The following is a 12,634-nucleotide window of genomic DNA, read 5'->3' as shown; positions in this document are numbered from 1 at the left end:
ATGCTTTTAAGATATTTTTTCATGGTCTTCATTGCCATGGAAAGTCCACAGTTATTCAATCTTTTGTCCCCCTTTCTGTAGAGTGCTCATTTTTTCTCTGGCTATTTCAAAATTTTCTCTTCATCTTTGGTTTTCAGACATTTGACTATGCTGAACTCAAGTATCATTATCATCAAATTTATGCTATTAATATTTGAAATTCACTGAGTTTCTTGAATCATTTTATTTTCTTCACACCATTATTTCTCTCTTCCTTAAACTGGATCATTTCTAGTGATCTAATTTCAAATCACTCTTTCCTCCATCATCTCCATTCTACTAGTGAATTAATCCAGTAAATATTTAATTTCAGATATTGTATTTTTTCACTTCAAAAATTTTCACTTATTTTTATATTCTGTGTTTCTCAGCTGAGAATTTCTCTTTGTATTCATTAAAGCATATTTAATTTTATCTCACTCAGCTATTATACCTTCTTAAAAGTCCATATCTTATAATTTGATTTTCTGGGATAGTTCAAAGTTTTGCATCTATTGAGTTTTTTTTTTTTTTTTTGTCCATTCAAGATTGGTTTGTATTTTTCTGACTCAAATATTTTGAGTAATTGTGGACTGTATCCTGGGCATTGTAAATTTTTATATTTGTGGATTCTAAATTTTGTTATAGTCCTCTAAAAGAGTTTATTTTGTTTTGTTCTGTTTTGTTTCAGTAGGTGTTTAACTTAGTTATCCTAAAGTTACATACTATCATACCTGTCATGGGCAGAGGCTCATATCTCAGTTCAGGTATTTAAGACTTGATGGAAGCTGCTTTCAATTGCCCCACACATACATGCATGGTTCAGGAGTCATCTAAAAACTTGAGGCTGAGTTAAGAGTTCATTATGCTGTGACTTTCTCTTTTTCAGGGTTTTCCCCTAACTCTCCCATGGTTCTGGTTACCTCAGGGCTTATTCACCCAGTTCATGTGGCCCAAACCATGGCAGGCATTTCTATCAAGATTTTAGTCATATGGCGCCACCTCCACCATGATCATGGGTGCCTTCAAAGTAAAGCCACAGAAAACAAAGACCTCATTCCATTTAGTTTCCTCATCTCCAGTTTTAATTCCTTCTAAACTCTGCTGCTTTTGTTTAGTCACCAAAGCCTTTGGTTCCTGTTGCATGGATTTTTTAGAGTTCTATTATTTGCAGCACTTTAGTACTTCACACTGGAAGTGAAACTTTAATTCTGTTTATTAATTTAATAATTTTTATATATTTTATGTTCAACTTTATAACTTTAAATTTTTATGAAGTCATTAACTGAAACAATAGGGATCTCTTCCTAAACATATCAAGTCTAAAATTACATTTTATGATCCCCATGTTGCCATCTACTTCATCCTCAGCATCCAACTTAATTTCTTATTTTGTTTGGTTGTACAGTATTGACAAACCCTGATTTATATGGGCATAGAGTTACAAAACATAGAGTCTTTTTAAAAAACAATTTATCTTAAGCTATCAATCATTAAAACAGAAACTACTGAGGTCTTCATAAAGAGGAATTAAATTGGCAATAAGATCCTCTAATCCAAGTTTTTATACACATTCCATGAAAAGTAGGCATCTTCTGTCAAATATATTTGAGGAAGTTTGGCTGGTATATTTTACTAGACTAGCATTACATATTGACAACTCTGAGGAGAAATTATTCAAATTTAACTTAATTCCAGTGTTTTCCAAAACTGTTAACCCCTGAATCCTTACTTCAAACATATCCACTAACAAACTGTAAAATCAATATTCCAAATTTTGGAAAATAGAACTATATGTAATACCAAAGAAAAGAAAAAGGAACTAGCTTCTACACGTACCTACTATATAGTAGCATTGACTCCTAAATATATAGTATTTTCTTTTCACATACATGAGAAAACTGAGGCACAATAATGCTTTGTTTCATTTTTTCTCCAATTTTATTGAAATATAATTGATATACAACATTGCATTAGTTTAAGGTACACCTAATTATAAAGCCTCTTGATGAAAGTGAAAGAGGAGAGTGAAAAAGTTGGCTTAAAGCTCAACATTCAGAAAACGAAGATCATTGCATCCGGTCCCATCACTTCATGGGAAATAGATGGGGAAACAGTGGAAACAGTGTCAGACTTTATTTTGGGGGGCTCCAAAATCACTGCGGATGGTGACTGCAGCCATGAATTTAAAAGACGCTTACTCCTTGGAAGAAGTTATGACCAACCTAGATAGCATATTCAAAAGCAGAGACATTACTTTGCCGACTAAGGTCTGTCTAGTCAAGGCTATGGTTTTTCCTGTGGTCATGTATGGATGTGAGAGTTGGACTGTGAAGAAAGCTGAGCACTGAAGAATTGATGCTTTTGAACTGTGGTGTTGGAGAAGACTCTTGAGAGTCCCTTGGACTGCAAGGAGATCCAACCAGTCCATTCTGAAGGAGATCAGCCCTGGGATTTCTTTGGAAGGAATGATGCTAAAGCTGAAACTCTAGTACTTTGGCCATCTCATTCGAAGAGTTGACTCACTGGAAAAGACTTTGATGCTGGGAGGGATTGGGGGCAGGAGGAGAAGGGGACGACAGAGGATGAGATGGCTGAATGGCTTCACAGACTTGATGGACGTGAATCTGAGTGAACTCCAGGAGTTGGTGATGGACAGGGAGGCCTGGCGTGCTGCGATTTATGGGGTCGCAAAGAGTCGGACATGACTGACCAACTGAACTGAACTGAACTGAATTATTTGATAAATGTATATATTGTGAAATAATTACTACAAAAGTTAGTTAACATCCATCACCTCATATAGTTGCAACTTTTTTCTTATGATGAGAACTTTTAAGATCAACTTTTTAAAGCGACTTACAAATATACAATATAGCATTGTTGACTACAGTCATAATACTGTACATTATTACATCCCCAGGGCTTTTTTATTTTATACTTGGAAGTTTGTACCTTTTGACCACCTTCACCCATATCCTCAATCCCTTGCCTCTGGCAACCACCAACCCATTCTCCATTTCTATGAATTCAGTTGTTTAGATTCTACATATATTATGAGTGAGGTCATACAGTATTTTTCTGACCTTTTCCCACTTAATATAATGCCCTCAAGGTCCAACTATGCCATTACAAATGTCAGGGTTTGCTTTTTTTATGGCTGAATAAAATTCCGTTGTATATATTTACCGTATCTTCTTTATCCACCATCCACTGATGGACACTCAGGTTGCTTTTATGTCTTGGCTGTTGTAAATAATGCTGCAATAAGCATGGGAATGCAGATATCTTTTCAATATTCTGTGTGGCTTTTTAACTATAAAAAGTAGTATCATATCCCATGGGGCTTGCAGTATCGTTTCTTAGCCAAGTTCTGTAGCTTCAATCCCACCCAAGTGCCAAAGCGGATGTAGTGGGAATGGAGTTAAGAAGGGGCCAGGATCCAGGAATTACTAGACTACTAGCCAGGGCAATGAACCAGTGTTAATATTCAGAACAGCCAAGGCAGTGACCAAGAAAACTGTGCTGATCAGCAGAAATAAAAGAGCTGGGCAAATAAAGAAGGACATTCAGCTGCAATATGAATACTTGTGGAGGTCAGAAATAAGATAGACTTAGGAAGGATGAAAGAGAGGGAAAGCAGTTCAAAACTAAGGCCATTTTACAAGGGGATTAGAATCTTGCATAGCAGTGAGTGTAACTATTTTAAAGAATTGTTTAAGAAAATACATAGCTTAATAAAAGAGATAATGAGTTTTGAATGATAATGAGTTTTGAAAGAGATAATGAGCTAAAGAATGTCACAGAGAAATGACAGTTGAAGGTTAGAGCAGTTATGGATGCAAGATATGAATAAATCTTGACATCAAGAGAGGATTCAAATGGCCAAAGAGAGAAGTAAAAAGTATTTATATAGTACTAGTTATATAACCATCAAGAATTTTACCCTTCCTTACCTGTCAGATGGCACATTTGTATCATTCCCAGTATAAAAATTCCAGGAAATAATTTATAAATTTCAAACTTTATTGAAGACCTACTATGTGAAAATTCTCAAAAATGTAATTGATATTTCTGTATTTTAAAGCATAATAGTTAACTTTACTTTCATAATAGCAAACTTCTTTTCATTATCCAGTTCCCAAGATTGGTACTTATAAAGTAGACTTTACAGAATGGAGAAGAAATTAGACAATTGATATAACCCAGTGTCCAAATTCGTGGCTTCAGAGTTACTCCCCACCATAAAATTATCTTTGCAAGACAAGTGACAAATTATATCACTATAATTTTTTAAAGAGGAAACTTTATTTTTTTCAAGCATTTCAACTTTTACTGAAATGTTTGCCCAGCCTGCACTTCTACAAGACCACAATCTATCCTCAATCATCAACTTTGTGCTAGCAATTTTTGCAAGCCCCTGAGGTGTACATATAGTCCTATATATGTTATTTCCCTGTAAAGATCATTTTCATTATGAAGGTGATTAAATTCAGAAAGAAAAAAAAAAGAGACAATGTCACACAGTCTTAGGATGCAGGGATAACCTCTGTTAAGAGTTCATTGTACTTTCTTCCAGTGTGTTTCTAATTTAAATAATTGTGATCAAACATTACATATAAGACATGTAGATTTTTAAATATCTACATTTTCTGATTCTAATACTATTATAGACTAATTCTTACAGTTCTGAAGGCTGGTAAATCCAAGATTAAGGTGCTGGAAAATTCAGTTCCTGGTGAAAATCTTCTTTCTGATTCCCAGATAGATGGCCATCACACATTGAGGGTAGGGGGGACTCTTGTCTCTCATATACTTTTTCTCAAAAGACACTAATCCCACCATAAGGGCCTCCATCCACATGACCTAATTACCTCCCAAAGGCCCCATCCCTCAGAAATATCACATTGAGGATTAATGTTTCAACGTATGAATTTTAGGGCAACACAAACATATAATCTATAGCACCCTACAAAGAAAGGCCTGATGGAGATACTGTTCTCCCCTATCACCTAACTTACTACAGCAGCCTCAACTCCTCTGAGGCAGATAAGAGAAAGGAGATGGAAGTGAGGGCAGGTAATCCAGGGTTAGAATTTGGGTCCAGTTCAGTTCAGTTCAGTTCAGCCACTCAGTGGTGTCCACTGTTTACAACCCCATGGAACGCAGCATGCCAGGCCTACCTGTCCATCACTAGCTCCCAGAGTTTACTCAAACTCGTGTGCATTGATGATGCTATCAATAGTGCCACCCAACCATCTCATCCTCTGTGTTCCCTTTTCCCACCTTCAATCTTTCCCAGCATCAGGGTCTTTCCAAATGGAGTCAGCTCTTCACATTGGTGGCCAAAGTATTGAAGTTTCAGCTTCAACATCAGTCCTTCCAATGAATAAGACTGATTTATTTTAAGATTCACTGGCTGGATCTCCTTGTTGTCCAAAGGACTCTCAAGAGTCTTCTCCAACATCACAATTCAAAAGCATCAATTCCTCGGCACTCAGCTTTATTTATAGTCCAACTCTCACATCTATACATGACTACTGGAAAAACCATAGCTTTGACTAGACAGACCTTTGTTGGCAAAGTAATGTCTATACTTTTTAATATGCCGTCTAGGTTGGCCATAACTTTTCTCCCAAGGAGTAAGCGTCTTTAAATTTCATGACTGCAGTCACCATCTACAGTGATTTTGGAGCCCAAAAAAATAAAGTCTGTCACTGTTTCCACCCCATCTATTTGTCATAAAGTGATGGGACCAGATTCCATGATCTTAATTTTGTGAATGTTGAGTTTTAAGCCAACTTTTTTACTCTCTTCTTTCACTTTCATCAAGAGGCTCTTTAGTTCCTCTTTCTGCCAAAAGGGTGGTGTCATCTGCGTATTTGAGGTTATTGATATTTCTCGCCGAAATCTTGATTCCAGGTTGTGTTTCATCCAGCTCAGTATTTCCCATGATGTACTCTGCATATAAGTTAAATAAACAGGGTGACAATATACAGCCTTGACATACCCCTTTTCCAATTTGGAACCAGTTTGTTGTTCCATGTCCAGTTCTAACTGTTGCTTCCTGACCTGCATACAGATTTCTCAAGAGGTCTGGTATTCCCATCCCTAAAATTGTCCATAGTTTGTGATGATCTAGACAGTCAAAGGCTTTGGCATAGTCAATAAAGCAGAAATAGATGTTTTTCTGGAACTCTCTTGCTTTTTTGATAATCCAACAGATGTTGGGCCTTTGATCTCTGGTTCCTCTGTCTTTTCTAAAACCAGCTTGGACATCTGGAATTTCATGGCTCATGTACTGTTGAAGCCTGGCTTGGAGAATTTTGAGCATTACTTTACTAGCACGTGAGATGAGTGCAATTGTGCAGTAGTTTGAGCATTCTTTGGCATTGTCTTTCTTAGGGATTGGAATGAAAACGGACATTTTCCAGGCCTGTGGCCACTGCTGAGTTTTCCAAATTTGCTGGTGTATTGAGTGCAGCACTTTCTCAGCATCATCTTTCAGGATTTGAAATAGCTCAGCTAGAATTCCATCACCTCCACTAGCTTTGTTCATAGTGATGCTTTCTAAGGCCCACTTGACTTCACATACTAGGACGTCTGGCTCTAGGTGAGTGATCATACCATTGTGATTATCTGGGTTGTGAAGACCTTTTTTGGATACTTCTTCTGTGTATTCTTGCCACCTCTTCTTAATATCTTCTGCTTCTGTTAGAATTTGGCCAAATGGCTATTATATAAGAGACAAGATAAAGGAACTTAGAGTATTGGTGACAGAGTTATGGAGATGAAGGACCACTCAGTCTAACCTTGAAAAGGAGAGAAGTAAAAAAAAGAAAAAAAGAAGGATGATGGATTGGGAGCAAGGAGGAATCAATCAGTGTACTGGAGAAGTCCCCAAAGGGGTCAAATAATTATTGTACTAACAGTAATTTAACAAGCACACTGGAACGGTACAAGATTATAGGGAGACAATAGAATGCCCAAACTAGCTATTTTAGAGTTGGAGATATTTTGAACAATAAGATACAGAATAGGACTGACAGAGTGGAGAGTTGAAATGGAGTAAGGAAGGAAATGGAGCAATTAAGGCATCAGGGCACCTTTGTCATCCTTCAGATGGTGAGATCTACTTGGATAAGGAAAGGGCTTGAAATGGGGAGGACTCTGATTCAGCCTGTGATGCTTAGTGAGGATGTGGGAGAGACCAAGTAAACAGGAGATGCTAGTGATGGGGGTGGGTGGAGATATGTAAGATGAGCACAGGCCCCACGGACACTGGTTTCTTACAGGAGGCTGAAAGAGACAGGAATCTGGGAGCAGAAATAGGACACAAACAACTAAACCAACCCACTCCAATACCAAGGTTCATATGAGAAAATAAGGAGCCCTTGCACAAGGAATCTTCTTGGGAGGGTGGTCTGGGAAGGGAAAGTCCAACAATAGAAAATCAAGTTTCAGTTCAGATGGCGGGAGCCAGCGTGAGGAATCCCGTCCGTGGCAAGCGAACAGTCTGGGAAGAAGATTCTGGGGTGGTGATCCCATAGACAGAAAGGAAGGGCTTAGAAGTTTTCAGAGAATTAGAGAGCTAGGTCAAGGATGAGGGCTTTACCTAACCTGTGGTGACACTGGTAAAACTGAAGACCATAGGGCTTATACTTCTGGTGGTGTTTAAAAGAGAAATGAAAGCCTTAGTGGAAAGATGTGCTTGGCTGAGTGGACACTGGCCCTTACAGACGGCATGACCCACTTGTGTCGAGTTCCTGGGAACACCAGCAGCTTGAGTCTGAAATTCCTTGCCCTGCTTAGCTGCTGTGTGGAAGGAAAAAACTGTTCCCACAGGAGGCCTTGGACTGAACTGGGCAGTACCCTGTCCCTGGGGCTGGAGATCAGAGACCAGGACCCACGTGCACAGAGGAGCTGCTGTGGCCACATTAGGTACCACCAGTATCAGCGCAGAAGGCATAGTTGGGACATGCCAGGCCTTTGATGTTGTTATCTTTGATCCATAATCCCTCATCTGCAATTGTGAAACTCAAAAAGCTTTGAAAAACTGGAGGGATTGTTTTGTTTGCAAGTCTGTGGCAAACTCATCCGGCAGCAACCCCCGCCCCCACCTCCAAATTTATGTGAGGCAATTTGTTATATTTATATATCCCACTTAAAACACAATTCAAACATTATGTTTCAGGAAAAAACAATACACTATGTGCCTCATCATGGCCAAAAGTTAACTGTCAATCTGATGCATCAGTATTGTGAGCTTTTGCCTTTTTCTCTGTCTCATTTTACAGTAAAATATTAAGGGAAGTTCTGTCGATATCTAACCAGATGGTGTTTTAAAATGGCAATCTTGTCCTATAACTTTTAATATTTATTTATTATTTTAATTGGAGGATAATTAATTACAATATTGTGATAGCTTCTGCCATACATCAACTGAAACATATACATTGCCATATATAAAATAAATAGCAAGAGGGAGTTTGATGTATGGAGCAGGGAACCCAAAGCCGATGCTCTGTGACAACCTGGAGGGATAGAGTCGAGAGGGAGGGGTCACATGTATGCCCATGGCCGATTCATGTCGTATAATTTTTGATACCTTCCTTCTCCCAAGGGTTTTAGTACCATTCCTGAGATAGTGTACCTTGAATTAGTGCTACTTATTTTATTAATTAAGGAGCATACTCCTCTGAAAGGGAAATTTTGCATCTACCCTAATCCCTGTTTCTGCTACCTTTCCTATCCTTTATATTTATGGGTTCTAAGTAAAAGCAAAACAAGAAAGCAAACAAAACAAAAAGCAAACCAGAAAGCTTACCTAGAGTGCTTTCATCACTGAAACAAAGTAACTACTCCATGGCTTCAGTAAGAAGTAATAGGTGAAGCACAGTGTGTGTTGACAGATATAAATCGAAATTGAAGGGCTAAAGCAGAAGGATTGATAGGGTTGACTGAGAGCCCACCCCAACAGTTTAATCTCTTCTAATCACTAGGCCTGTGACCTTGGTCAGATCATTTAAACTCTACCTCATTTAAACTCTGGCATCCTCATCAATAATATGGGAGCAATAATAATGCACCTATTTATTTGAATATAGGATTAAATTGGGGTCACATGCATAAAGTGGTTGGCTCACAGTACACCTGGACTCAAGTATAATTTTCTAATGGTATCATTCAGTCTCACCTAGGGTGCCACTCTATGTCTCCAATCCATGCATTTAAACTCTAGTTTAAAAATAAGCAATGACAGCACAATAATTGTAAAGACAAAGGCACAAAATTCAAGTTGATATAATTTCATCATGTGACCCAATTCCATCATGTGCTTCCATCTGTATGATCACCTGGAGTTTATATTTGCATTTAAAATTTAAAACAGTAGAACAGACAGGTGTAATATTTTTGTTTATACTATGATATTTATTTTTAGCTTTTACTAACAAGGTAATGTATACCCAATTTAATTTTTTAAAGTGTTATATCCTGCCTGTCATTTCCTATCGTTATTTGTTTTGTTTCATATTTATCACTAAAAATAATTTTGACATTTTGCGGTGAAGGGGGTACTAAGTGATTTGCTTCAGGTGTCAGATATGCTAGGTTCACCACTCTTAGTAATTTCTAAAGTGCTTTTATAACATTGTTATGACTCACCAAACCCATAGTAGTTTCTGGTTCCCTTTGAATCTTGACTCTGCCAAGTCAAGAGTGTCTCTAAGTGGTTTTCTCCTTCCAGTCATGGTTTCTCACTTGGAAAATAGGGGTAGGAAGAGCTGTGTCACAAAATTGCCTTCAGGATTGAGTGGAATAACACAGCATAGTGGCTGCCCAAAGTAGGTGCCACTTCCAAGTGTGTCTCCTTTCCTTTCCATGTGTATGAGAATAGAGACGCAGATGTATAGAACAGACTTTGAAGGCAGTAGGGGAAGGAGGGGGTGGGACAATGAGAGAGTAGCTCTGAAATCTATACCTGCCATATGCAAAATAGATAGCTAATGGGAAGATGCTGCATAGCACAGTGAGCTCCACCTGGTACTCTGTGACAACCTAGAAGGGCGGGATGGGGTGTGGGATTGGGGAGAGGTTCAATAGGGAGGGGACATATGTGTCCTTATGGCTGATCCACATTGTATGGTAGAAGCCAACACAATATTTTAAAGCAATCATCCTCCAATTAAAAATAAATTTAAAAAAAGAATAGATTACACTGACTGATCTCTAAAACCCCTCCTAGCTAGGACTGCCTATGATCCTATGATCATAATATGCATACATTCAGGCCTGCATATCATGTCCTAAGTAGCCACTTCCTCCACATGGGAAAATCCTCAGTCCTGAAGGTTCAGATGCATTCAGCAGGCCCCTCATTCATGTTCCATTGCCACAGGAACAATATCCTATATCTATCCAAGGTTAGAGACCATAACTGCTCAACTAAAGCTGCTGCTGGTATATATTAATCGCATGGCACACATTTTCAAAGCATTGTCAGGAATATTGGTGGGGGGCATGTTGGGGAGGGAGCAGGTCTGCGTGAAACAAGGCATCTATTACATTGTTGAGTTGTTGTTGTTGTTCAGTTGCTCAGTGGTGTCCAACTCTTTGCAACACCATTGACTGTAGCACACCAGGCTTCCCTGTCCTTTACCATCTCCCAGAACTTGTTCAAACTCATGTCTGTTGAGTCAGTGATGCCATCCAACCATCTCATCTTCTGTCATCCCCTTCTCCTCCTGCCTTCAATCTTTCCCAGCATCAGGGTCTTTTCTAATGAGTCATTTCTTCGCATCAGGTGGCCAACGTATTGGAGCTTCAGCTTTAGCATCACTCCTTCCAATGAAGATTCAGGACTAATTTCGTTTAGGATTGACTGGTTTGATCTCCTTGCTGTCCAAGGGATTCTCAAGAGTCTTCAACACCACAGTTCAAAAGCATCAATTCTTTGGTGCTTGGCCTTCTTTACAGCCCCACTCTCACATCCATACATGGCTACTAGAAAAATCGTTGCTTTGACTAGACGGACCTTTGTTGGCAAAGTAATGAGTCAAGTTGATAATTCTATATTCCTACTTTTCATTTCAGGTTCTCTATTTTAGATGCCACTAGGGCCCCCACACTATGTCAAATCTTCCTTGCTAGCCCTTAAATTTAGGGAGATTTGTCTTTCAAAATTAGAGCAAAAATAAAATTGTTTTAACGCATTTGCCTTTTAAACTGTGAAATTTCCGTTCATTTCCTTTGAGTTTGTGATGAAAGATCATTGTTCTTGTTCCCAACTCTGAGATGACTGTGGTTCCATGAAAGGAAGGACAAATATATTTATTTTAATTAGCATTTGAATTATAACTTCTGCACCATTACTTCCATATTAGTGATAAAATGCTGCTACTGACATTTCATTTAATCTTCATATACAATACACTGCTATTAAGATGCTGGTATTAGTCCCATTATATATGAGGCCCAGAGCCTCTGGGGCTGAAACAATGGGACCACATAACACAGACTCTTGGGTCTGTGCTCAGTTTCCAACAATCCTTAGTGCTTCTCTCCAGTGACTTAGTCTGTGGATCAGGCACCCCCATGGGGCTGTCAGCAAAGTGAGAATATAATCAGTATCCTCTTCTCCTTTATTTCTCCAGAGTTAGTACAGATAGAAACTTCTGAAAAATTATCAGCCAAAGAATGGAAGAAAGGTCCGCTTTTAACAAGAAATTTTACAAATCATATTTCTTTTGATCAGTACATCCATTCTTCCTTCAGTACTACTATATAATCCCATTGGTAGGGATGAAGAAGAAGTGAAGGGAGGTACGGAATTACTTCCAAATCCCACAGCTAGTAGGAGGAAAGGAAAGGAAAGGACTTGAACACAGGTCTTCTGGAGCTCATTTCTGGGCTCTTTTCAAGAGATCATCAAGTAGCCAGGCTACACTGCAGGCAAAAGGCCAGAAATTCCCCCTTACTCAGGTGAGGAGACACAAGGGTCCTGAGAATGATGAGAGAGCTGCAGGGTCCCAGGAAAGGGACAAGGAGGCCTCAGAGAGCTTGGGCTTAGCAACCAGAGGTAAACAGTCAGGACGATGGACTCTACTGCAATGTTGAATCATATGCTTCAAAGAATAAGACTAAACAATTTTCACCCTCATAACCATCATTCCAGAGGCAACGTCAGACCAACCGCTAAACCACAGGGACCGGCGAGGGGTCCTCTCATGACCATATGAAATCTCATAGCCACCTTTTACCCTGAGGAGGGCAGAGGGAGTTCTGGAAGAGCTGAAACTGAGCTAACTTTCACCCTTGAATTCCTCTTGTCCACTCCTCACTGCAAAGAAGGGTGAGATTCATGAGCAAAATCAGAGTCACTGTAAGAAATAAAGAAGCTGTGTTGTATCACAGTTGAGTCTTGGTGCACACTTAGCATGACATTTCCTAAAGCTTATTGAGAATTTATTTGTTAATCTCTACAGAGAGGACAAAAAGAGAGCATAATGTCCACAGAAGAAGTGCAGGTTTGTCTATGACAAATCATTGTGTTTTCATTCAAAGAATATTTTTAACTACTTACTGTAAGTTAGGCCTTGGAAATAGTGAACAAAAC

This window comes from Capricornis sumatraensis, chromosome 2, assembly GCF_032405125.1.
Source record: "Capricornis sumatraensis isolate serow.1 chromosome 2, serow.2, whole genome shotgun sequence".
Taxonomy (NCBI): Eukaryota; Metazoa; Chordata; class Mammalia; order Artiodactyla; family Bovidae; genus Capricornis; species Capricornis sumatraensis.
The sequence above is the reverse complement of the archived record's forward strand: the minus strand, read 5'-3'. Positions refer to the sequence as shown.